Source organism: Triticum aestivum, chromosome 1A (assembly GCF_018294505.1).
Source record: "Triticum aestivum cultivar Chinese Spring chromosome 1A, IWGSC CS RefSeq v2.1, whole genome shotgun sequence".
NCBI lineage: Eukaryota > Viridiplantae > Streptophyta > Magnoliopsida > Poales > Poaceae > Triticum > Triticum aestivum.
Window position 1 is genome coordinate 310,812,772 of NC_057794.1, and position 12,131 is coordinate 310,824,902.

The window sequence follows — 12,131 nt, forward strand, 5'->3', positions numbered from 1 at the left end:
ACAGGAAGGGTCCCGGGGGTCCACCGGGTGGGGCCACCTACCCTGGAGGGCCCCATGGGCTGAAGTGGGAAGGGAACCAGCCCCTGGTGGGCTGGTGCGCCCCCCTTGGGCCTCCCCCTGCGCCTAGGGTTGGAAACCCTAGGGGTGGGGGCGCCTCCACTTGGCTTGGGGGCCAAGCCACCCCCTTGGCCGCCGCCCCCCCATCTAGATGGGATCTAGAGGGGCCGGCACCCCCTTGGCCCCTATATATAGTGGAGGGGAGGGAGGGCAGCCGCACCCAAGTTCCTGGCGCCTCCCTCTCCCTCTGTGACACCTCTCCCTCTCGTTGGTGCTTGGCGAAGCCCTGCCGAGATCCCGCTGCTTCCACCACCACGCCGTCGTGCTGCTGGATCTCCATCAACCTCTCCTCTCCCCTTGCTGGATCAAGAAGGAGGAGACGTCTCTCCCAACCGTACGTGTGTTGAACGCGGAGGTGCCATCCGTTCGGCGCTTGGTCATCGGTGATTTGGATCACGACGAGTATGACTCCATCAACCCCGTTCTCTTGAACGCTTCCGCTTGCGATCTACCAGGGTATGTAGATGCACTCCTCTTCCCTTTGTTTCTAGATGACTCCATATATTGATCTTGGTGATGCGTAGAAAATTTTAAATTTCTGCTACGTTCCCCAACATATTCCTTCTCCCAGGAAGACCCGGTCAAACTCGGAATCCCGGTTACAAGACATCTCGACAATGGTAAAACTAAACCAGCAAAGCCACCCGAATGTGCTGACAAATCTCGATAGGAGCTGCACATATCTCTTTCTCAGGGCACACCGGATTGTCCAAGGTTCCGGTAGGCCAGCCCAGAGTTGCCCCTGGTGGCCACAGGCAGCTAACAGGTTGGACCAACACTCAGAGGAGCATTGGCCCGGGGGTTTAAAATAAAGATGACCCTTGAGTCTGCGGAACCCAAGGGAAAAGAGGCTAGGTGGCACATGGTAAAACTAATGTTGGGACTTGCTGGAGGAGTTTTATTCAAGCCGAACTGTCAAGGGGTTCCCATTATAACCCAACCGTGTAAGGAACGCAAAATCAAGGAATATAACACCGGTATGACGGAAACTAGGGCAGCAAGAGTGGAACAAAACACCAGGCATAAGGCCGAGCCTTCCACCCTTTACCAAGTGTATAGATGCATTAAAGTAGACAAGATACAATAGTGATATCCCAACAATAAACATGTTCCAACAAGGAACAAACTCCAATCTTCACCTGCAACTAACAACGCTATAAGAGGGGATGAGCAAAGCGATAACATAGCCAAACAACAGTTTGCTAGGACAAGGTGGGTTAGAGGTTTGACATGGCAATATGGGAGGCATGATAAAGCATTTGGTAGGTATCATAGCATAGGCATAGCAATATAGCGAGCAACTAGCAAGCAAAGATAGAAGTGATTTCGAGGGTATGGTCATCTTGCCTGCAAAGTTCTCTGAGTTGACGTAAGCTTGATCCTCGAAAACGTACTCAACAGGTTCCTCGATCATGTACTTGTCTCCCGTCTCTACCCAAAGCAAGAACACAAGCAAAGGGAGACACAATCAACCACGGTGCAATGCGCAAGCAACATGATGCAAAACATGGCATGATATGCAGGATGTGATATGCAATGCATATGCATGCTATGGAAGGAAAAGATTTAACCAGGCCTCAACTTGGAAAACCAAGAGTGCCTCTGGAAAGATGAGTTGATTTCGGTCGAAATCGATATAAAGATCACTGGAATCGGATGCATGGTTTGCAAATGGCAAGCAAAGCAATAATGGCACAAAGCTGCGATTAACAGCACGATGCCATCTAAATGCATCAAGAAAAATAAGCTACTGCACTCTAACATAGCAACAAAGCACATGGCAGTGATCCACTCAAGATGCTTGACAAAAGATGAACACTGAGCTACGGCTAATTCACACAATAGCAGGTTCAAACAAGCATGACAAAAGTGCAAAAGATATCAGGTTCATAGACTCGATGAAAATAGCATGTCAGGATTTAACATCAGGAAGCAATGTTTAGAGCAAGAAAACAACATGCTACAGGAACATATCATGGCAAATCAAGGCATTGCATAAAACTAATCAAAGCATATAACAAAAGTCCCTTACTGACCATAAGCCAAAAGGGATCAGAAGATACAATGGCAACCATGTAAACATAGCAAGTTTCATTAACAGATTCAGACTTAGCAGAAAACTGGAACATGGCAAAAACAGAATTACATAGGCATGTTTGCGAGCTCGATACACTCACCACAAGGCATTGCATGACAAACTAAGCATACACCCAGCAAGTAGACATGATAAATAAGCTAACCATGGCAAGAACAACCTCATAGCATGCAAAGATCAACTACAACAACCTTGGCAAAATTGAATAACATGTAAACAATCTGCCTGGAACATTTTATAGCAAAAGTAGAGCAAGATTGAGTCATGGTATGGTACTCCATAATTGCAAACAAAGACATGGATGGATAGAGCATAACAATATCTCAAAATCATCCTTACTTAACATGCTCAAAAGAGGCATGGATCACTCTATAGCAACAAGAATACATGGCATAAAAATATCATCAGGGAAATGACTTAGAAGAATTCTAAGTCCCTGAAATCAGCAACATCACGAGAGCTACTTTGCATGCTTGTTCTAGTCACCACATTGATCAAAAAAATACATGGCATACACGCCTGTAAAGATTGCATGGCGTATAACAAAACACATGTAGGACTCAAGTTCATAGGAGGCACACATTAAACATGGCAAAAAAGACAAATGCTCAATATCTGTTAAGAATCTGAAACTAACATTACATAGCACTCTTGCAAAGCATTTAGGGCATCAAGATGAACTCAAATGAACATGGTGCAATGGAATGAAATGAAGTGCACATCCAGACGAACAATTTGATATGCTAAACGCCCAAAATGGAGCCACAGATGCAAAGTTATGATGCGATGAAGAATGCTAAAAATACTGGGGACTTAGGCAGAAAACGGGTCAACCTCTTGTGTTTACTGTAGCACCGGATCTGGATCTGGGTGCGCACGGTTCCCGATGTTCGACGAAGGAGTAGCCGGAGATGAGGAAGAAGACGCGGGCTCGTCAGGCCGGCGAGATCCGGCCGGAAGTTCACCAGAACTCATCGGGGAGGCGGAGAGGCGGCGGGGCGGCGACCTCGGGGCCTTCTGGCCATGGCGGACGATGGCGGCGAGCAGGGTCAAGGCGGCGGGCGGTGGAGGAGGCGCGGCAAAGACGAACGGCGGCAAGGGGCAGCGGCGACCGACGGAGGAGGCGCAGGGCGGCGCGGCTCCTCGCGCGGGGCGCAGGCGGCGGAGCAACGCGGCGCTCGGGCGGCGGCGCGGGTGGGCCACGGGGGTCCCGCATGGGCCGAGCGGGCCAGCGGCGGCTGGTGGGCGGCGCGGGACACGAGCTTCGGGCGGTGGCGGCGGCCTGGTTCTGGCCCGGCGGGGGCCGGATCTGGGCTCCCGGGCCCACGCAGTGAGAGGCGGTGTCGAGGCCAGGTGGCGGCGTCTGAGTGGCTCGGGGCGGCAGCGCGATGACGTGTTGCCCTCTGATTGGTTGGGGTGACACGTCCGGCGGACACGTCCGGCGCGGGTGGACTTGTCCGGCGGCGCGAGGTGGAAGGAGACTAGGGTTAGGGTGGAAATGATCCGGGATTTTTGGTGGAGGCACCTATTTATACCTAAAGGGAGCTAGGAGGCTCCAAATTGAGCCATAGTTTTTGGCCACGCGATCGTGATCGAATGACCGAGATGATGGAGGGGGTTTGGGTGGGCTTTGGGACACTTTGGAGAGGTGTTGGGCTGCAACACACATGAGGCCTTATCAGTTCCTCGGTTAACCGTTGGAGTATCAAACGAGGTCCAAATGGCACGAAACTTGACAGGCGGTCTACTGGTAGTAAACCAAGGCCGCTTGGCAAGTCTCGGTCCAATCCGATAACGTTTAACACCCGCACACGAAAAGAGGCAAAAGGGGACACCGGAGGACATAGGAGCGTCGGAATGCAAAACGGCCAATGGTGAAAATGCTCGGATGCATGAGACGAGCCCATATGCAAATGCGATGCACATGATGACATGATAAGAGATGCATGACAACGACAAAAGCAACACGGAGACAAAACCCAACAACGAGGAATCTCATAACTTAGTGCCGGAAATGGCAAGAGTTGGAATACAATTATGGCAGGTTACATATGGGGCGTTACAAAGGGTTTTGGTGTTTACCTCAAAGCGCTCTTTCATCAAATTGACTAAGCCGGCCTCCATGTCTCGGCTGGAATGAAGGCGGTTTAAGTTTCCTGAATGAATCTCACTTGCATTGAAGCCGACGTAGCTTTCCAACTCCAGTTTCCATTTGCCTTTGTCAGCAGCTGGAAATTCCTCCTTCGCACTGTATTTTGATAAAATAGTGGGTTGGCCTGGCTCTGTTCAACCGGTCCCGGTGACTATAACATCTTCAGCCTCTTCAGTAGGCTTGATGGTGCTCGGCAGTTCAGTACAGGGCGGATCAACACCGATTGGATCTACCATGACATCATGAGTTTCTGGGGGCGGGTCATCAGCAACAGCCACCAGAGTTTGTTGAGAGGCTTCGGAGGTGGTCAGTTTCTACGGCTCAGCAGCCTTGGGATCTTCGGTCGGTTTGTTCACCTTCAACTTTTTGCTGGGCTTGGCTATGCTGCTGAAAGTAAGACATATAAAGATATCAGTATATCAGCATACAATGGTTGAAGCAGAAAAAGTCTAGTATACTCACCTAGGAGCAAGTTTGAAGGGAGGAATTTGAGTCCCAGTGGAATCACCAGAGGATGAATGAGAAGTTCCCTAATAATTTGAATCAGACAGATTAAGTGGTTGACAGATAAGACCCGCCTGAGGAAAGGAGAGGGTTGAAATTTGTGGCACCTCATGCCAGCATTTTCGAGGAAGTGTTGGGTAAACCGGAGGAGCGATTCCCACAGCCGTTGTCCCGGGTTGTGCGGCGAACTTCATGTTGTTGTTTCTTCAAAATAAAGTTGGGATCCAAGTAAGCTAAATGGTGAGAAAACCTTACTTTTCGGCTCGCTTGACGAACCTTCTATCTTGTAGAGGTTCTAAGTCAGAGGAAAGGATAGTTACCTCTTTGCCATCTGCATGACTGGCCTCCGCGTCATCCTGATAGCAATCAGTGTCAATCATATGTACAAAAAAGGAGCCAAGGGAGTCAAGTTCTACCTCCGACTCATCCTCTAGAGCAAATGGATCAATGGCATCTGTCTTCTTCTTGGCAGGCTTCTTGGGAGCCTTGTTCTTTGTCCTGACCTTTTTGGCAGGCTTGTCCTGAAGTTTCTTGTTCCAAAAGGGGAGTCAGCCTGTAAAAATCAAGTGATAATGGGAAGGCGGATTAAAAAATACTGAGTAAGTTAGAGATTGCTCAAAAATACTTACAGCTGGAGGTTTGTTAAGGGTACAGAAGGGATTCAACCCCGTCTTGCTACAAGTCGCCAAGCTCTCGTTAAGTAGTGTTTTGGACATCCTGTTGATCGCATCATTGTCCAATCGTACTTGGTTGTGACATTGTGGATCTTTGGTGTCGCCGGTATATTCGCACATTAAACCGGGCCGGCGGCTCACGGAAAAAATTCTCCAAGCCACCCAGCACCGGACTAAGTCAATTCCGGTCAGCCTGTTTGCCATTAAGGCCCTTGTTTTGGAAAAGATGGGCATATATTTGGCCCGTTCTTCGGTGCTGATCCGGTCTAGGAGGGGATGTCTTGAACTAAGCCGGTTCTCACGGAAACCCGGCAGAGGATTTTCATCAGCCGGGGATGTGTCTTGGCAGTAAAACCAGGTCTGGTTCCAGTCCTTTAGATGGCTGGGAAGTGTGGCTGCAGGGACAACTTCCTTCCTTCTCTGAATAGAAATTCTGCCGAGTTCTAAGCTGGGCCCGTCTGTGAACTCAGTCTGGTGGTTCAAGTAATAAAATTCTCTGAACAAATCCACAGTGGGTTCTTCTTGAAGGTATACTTCACAAAAACTTGGAAGTTGCAGATATTGGAAACGGAGTTGGGTCCGGTGTCTTGAGGATGGAGTTGAAAGAAATGCAACACATCACGGAAGAATTTTGAGCCGGGTGGGGAAAAGCCCCGGAGCATAGGATTAGCAAATACTATGACCTCACCTTCCTTTGGGGTAGGTATAGCCTCGTTCCTCGGAGCTCTCCAGTGAATAACATCTTTGGCGGCTAAGACGCCTACTTGAACATATTCTTTGAGAGATTGCTCCATCACAGTAGAGACGACCCAGTTGCATGAGGTGACAGTTTTGGTCACTTTTGTTGATGAAAATCCTAGAAAGGGAAATATTGTCGGGTTAATTTATGATGTTAAAGCCGTTCAGTGATCAGAAAGCAAGTGCATCATGCAAGGTCAATTTGTATGCAAAGAATACGTGCTGTAAAGGTTGGCATGGTTAAACCGGTAAGTTAATGCCGAGTTATGCAGACTCTGAATACATACTGGCGGTTTAAAGTGGGCCTAATGGTGTTGGCGGGTTACGACATATCATATAAGCCGCGCGTACGGCTGCAGCTTACAGGTGTCTGAAGAACTATAAGTGAAATTTTGCTAAGTGCTGAACAAAAAAGTTCCGCAGATCAGTTCTACGATTTTGGATCTACTGCAGTTCAAAATAATGGAAGAAAATTGCTAAACCTAGTGCACAGTGGATGAACTACTGCAACTAAAGTTTAATTTGAACAAAGGGGAGGCATCTACGAGTACATGTGGATGTTACAAACAAGAATCACGCAGTTCCTGTGCAATTGAGAGATCAAAGAAGGCATGAACTGAAGTATTGTGAAGAACACCAAGGAATGGCCGACGAACACGGAGGAACTCGGTAAACCCTAATGCAGATTTACAACGGAAGGGGATGTGTACTTGGCGATGAAGATGGAGAGCGGATGTGCACCGCGTTTCTCTGGTCTGTTTAGGTCGATGCAGCAGCCGGAGTTGATGTCACTGGAGGCAGACGGCGGCGGTGGAGCTCTTGTTGTGGAGGCATCGCAAGGAAGGAGATGAAGAAGAAGAGGCGGGGGTAAAGAGTAAAAGGAGGACCCCTATCCCTATTTATAAGGAAACGATAAGATTGCAGGCGCGAGAATCGAGGGGGTAAACTGATTATGCTGGCAAAACGGGCGCCTTGATTTTAGGGAGGTCCATTAAGATAAAGATCCATTGAGGTATCCTGGGCCTTGTGCGCAGTTAATACGCATGATGTCAAGGCGGGTTAAAACGGTTCTGTTATGTGACATCGTCATGGCGGGTTACAGCGGTTTGGTAAAAAAGTGATAATGGAAAATTCTGCTAAGTCAAGTACTGGAGATTGATGTGAACAAGTTCAAATCAACCTGAGGCCTAATGTTGAGGATATAACTCCGAGGTATGACCCGCCCAACAGGGGCCGGGTCAGACTGTTGGCGTCTTAAGAAGAGAAGGCCTAAGACGTTTGAAGTCCCAAGACCCGGAGGCGACTTAAGGTCCAAAGGTGTGAACCGCCAAATGATAACTTGTTCTGTTAGACATGCTTAGGTAGAAACCGAGCCGGCCATGTTTTGGGTGAGCCGGCCGGGACTCTGTAAGCCGCCGGGCATCAACCTGTATATAAACGGGTGACCCGATGACGGGTTAACTCAAGAGGCAATCAATTGAGAACTAGGTCAAGCGTATTTGCTCCCTTGTAATCGAAACTCAAGAAATACAGCTAGAAGTAGGACGTAGGCTTTTACCTCGATGAGAGGGGCCGAACCTAGGTAAACTCCTTGTGTCCTTTGTCCCGTTCAAACCCCTTTAAGCTAACCTAGTGCGATGGCTCCACACCTAAGTCCTTTCACTAGGTCATCTGTCGTGACAAAACCACGACACTAGTAGATCTTTCGGTGTGCCATTGAGAATAATTAGCCATAATATTATCTAGGAGTTTAGTAGCTTATCCTAATGTGATTTCCATAGAAGTATCTCCCGCGACCGAATCTAAAAGATTTCTAGAAGCAAAATTCAATCCGGCATAAAAAAATTGTATAATCATCCATAAACTCAAACCATGCATAGGACAATTTCTTCTCATCAATTTCATCCTCTCCCAAGATTGTGCAACATGTTCATGATCAAGTTGCTTAAAATTCATAATATCGTTCCTAAGGGAGATGATCTTAGCGAGAGGAAAATACTTGGAAATAAAAGTGTATTTACACTTATTCCATGAATCAATACTATTTTTAGGCAAAGATGAAAACCAAGTTTTAGCACGATCTCGAAGTGAAAATGGAAATAGCTTCAATTTAACAATATATTATCCAGATCTTTATTCTTTTGCATATCACACAACTCAAGGAAAGTATTTAGATAGCATGCGGCATCTTCACTAGGAAGGCTAAAAAATTGTTCTTTCATAACAAGATTCAACAAAGCGGCATTAATTTCATAAGATTCCACACTAGTGGCGGGAGCAACCGGAGTGCTAATAAAATCATTATTATTGGTGTTGGAAAAAATCACACAACTTGGTATTCTCTTGAGTCATCATGGCAAAGCAAGCAATCAAACACACGGGCAAACAAAAAGCCGAACGGAAGAAGGGCGAATAAAAAGGCAAATCTTTTTCTGAAAATTGTTTTAGAAGTGGGGGAGAGGAAAACGAGAGGAAAATGGCAAATAATGTAATGCAACAGATGAGAGTTTATGATGAGTACTTGGTAGGCTTGATGTTGACTTCCCCGACAACGACGCCAGAAATCCTTCCTGCTACTCCTTGAGCTTGGGTTGGTTTTTACCTTGGAGAGAAAAGGCTGATGCTGCAAAGTAGACATAATTATTTCACTCAGTTAGAGAACCAAGGTATCAATCCAGTAGGAGGCAAGCAAGTCCCCAATCTATGCACCTACACAAACAATCAAACACTTGCACCCAATGCGATAAAGGGGTTGTCAATCCCTTCACAGTCAATTGCCAAGGTGAGATGTGATAGAGATAGATAAAACTAAACAAAAGATAAAATATTTTTGGGTTTTTTTGGTTTATAGATCTGAAAATAAAAGATTGCAAAAATAGTAGATGGGTAACTAATATGATGGAAAATAGACCCGGGGGCCATAGATTTCACTAGAGGCTTCTATCATGAAGGCAAATAATACGGTGGGTGAACAAATTACTGTCGAGCAATTGATAGAAAAGTGCAAAGTTATGACGATATCCAAGGCAATGATTATGCATATAGGCATCACGTCCATGTCAAGTAGACCGACTCCTGCCTACATCTACTACTATTACTCTACACATCGACCGACTCTTGCATGCATCTAGAGTATTAAGTTCAAGAGAACAGGGTAATGCTTTACTTAAGATGACATGATGTAGAGGGATAAAATCAAGCAATATGATGAAAACCCCATCTTTTTATCCTTGATGGCAACAATACAAATACATGCCTCGCTACCCCTACTTTGTCACTGGATGAGGACACCGCCAGATTGAACCCAAAACTAAGCACCTCTCCCTTTGCAAGAAAAACCATCTAGTTGTCCAAACCAAACCGATAATTCGAAGAGAAAAACAAAGATATCAAATCATTCATATAAGAAATCAGATAAGATTCAAATAATATTCATAGATAATCTGATCATAAATCCACAATTTATTGGATCTCGACAAAAACAAAGCAAAAGAAGATTACATCAGATAGATCTCCAAGAACATCAGGGAGAACATGGTATTGAGAATCAAAGAGAGAGAAGAAGACATCTAGCTACTAGCTATGGACCCGTTGGTCTAAGGTAAACTACTCACGCTTCATTGGAAGGGCAATAGGGTTGATGTAGAAGCCTTCCGTGATCGAATCCCCCTCCGACAGATTGCCGAAAAAGTCCCCAAGATGGGATCTCACGGGTACAAAAGGTTGCGGCGGTGGAAAAGTGGTTTCATGGCTCCCCTGGAAGATTTTGGAATATATGTGAATATATAGGAGAGAGAACTAGGTCAGAGGAGAGCCGAGGGGGCACAAGGTAGGGGGCGCGCCCTCCTAGGGCGCGCACTCCACCCTTGTTGTCGCGTCACAGCTATTCTGACTTGGACTCCAAGTCCCCTGGGTGTCTTCTGGTCCAAGAAAAATCACCGCGAAGTTTTATTCCATTTGGACTCCCTTTGATATTCCTTTTTTGCGAAACTCAAATACAAGGAAAAAACAGAAACTGGCACTAGCACTGGGCTCTAGGTTAACTTGTTAGTCCCCAAAATAATATAGAATAGCAAAATAATGCATATAAACATCGAAAACAGATAATATAATAGCATGTAACAATTAAAAATTATAGATACGTTGGAGACGTATCATGCTCCGACGTTCCACTATTGATGGATGGCCAGCCTGCAAGTCAATCCTCCCCTCCCCTCACGTTCTTCTCTTGTTCGTGGTCCCCTGCTCCAGTATTCTACCCCCACTGTTGCCTCCCTCCGCCGCATGTCATCTACTTGCTAGGGTTCTACACTAACTTTGATGACCCACAAGTATATGGGATCAATCATAGTCCTTTCGATAAGTAAGAGTGTCGAACCCAACGAGGAGCAGAAGGAAATGACAAGTAGTTTTCAGCAAGGTATTCTCTGCAAGCACTGAAATTACAAGTAACAAGTAGTTTGATAGCAGGATAATTTATAACGAGCAAGTAATGATAACAGTGACAAAGGTGCAGCAAGGTAGCCCAATCCTTTTGAGTCAAAGGATAGGCCAAAACAGTCTCTTATGATGAGAAAGCATTCTTGAGGGTACACGGGAATTTCATCGAGTCACTTTGATACGTCCATTTTGCATCATGCTTTTATATCGATATTTATTGCATTCTGGGCAGTTATTACACATTATGTCACAATACTTATGCCTTTTCTCTCTTATTTTACAAGGTTTACATGAAGAGGGAGAATGCCGGCAGCTGGAATTCTGGGCCGGAAAAGGAGCAAATATTAGAGACCTATTCTGCACAACTCCAAAATTCTTGAAACTCCATGAAAGTCAGTTTTGGAATATATAAAAGATATTGGGCCAAGGAAGCACCAGAGGGGGGCCACCCACTGTCCACGAGGGTGGAGGGCGCACCCTACCCCCTGGGCACGCCCCCTGCCTCGTGGGCCACCTGGAAGCCCCCGTTAACCATCTTCTGGTACAAGGTGTCTTTTTCCCTGGAAAAAATCAGCAGGAAGCTTTCAGGAGAAGCGCTGCCGTCTCGAGGCGGAACCTTGGCGGAACCAATCTAGGGCTCCGTCCGAGCTATTCTGCCGGGGAAACATCCCTCCGGGAGGGGGAAATCATCACCATTGTCATCACCATCGATCCTCTCATCGGGAGGGGGTCAATCTCCATCAACATCTTCACCAGCACCATCTCCTCTCAAATCCTAGTTCATCTCTTGTATCCGATCTTTGTCTTAAAACCTCAGATTGGTACCCGTGGGTTGCTAGTAGTGTTGATTATTCCTTGTAGTTGATGCTAGTTGGTTTATTCAGTGGAAGATTATATGTTCAGATCCTTTATGCACATTATTACCCCTCTGATTATGAACATGAATATGATTTGTGAGTAGTTACTTTTGTTCCTGAGGACATGGGAGAAGTCTTGTTATAAGTAGTCATGTGAATTTGGTATTCATTTGATATTTTGATGAGATGTATGTTGTCTTTCCTCTAGTGGTGTTATGTGAACGTCGACTGCATGAAACTTCACCATTGTTTGGGCCTAGGGGAAGGCATTGGGAAGTAATAAGTAGATGATGGGTTGATGGAGTGATAGAAGCTTAAACCCTAGTTTATGTGTTGCTTCGTAAGGGGCTGATTTGGATCCATATGTTTCATGCTATGGTTAGGTTTACCTTAATTCTTCTTTCGTAGTTGCGGATGCTTGCGAGGCGGGTTACTCATAAGTGGGATGTTTGTCCAAGGAAGGGCAGTACCCAAGCACCGGGCCACCCACATATCAAATGATCAAAGTAACAAAAGTGAATCATATGAGCATGACAAAAACTAGCTTGACGATA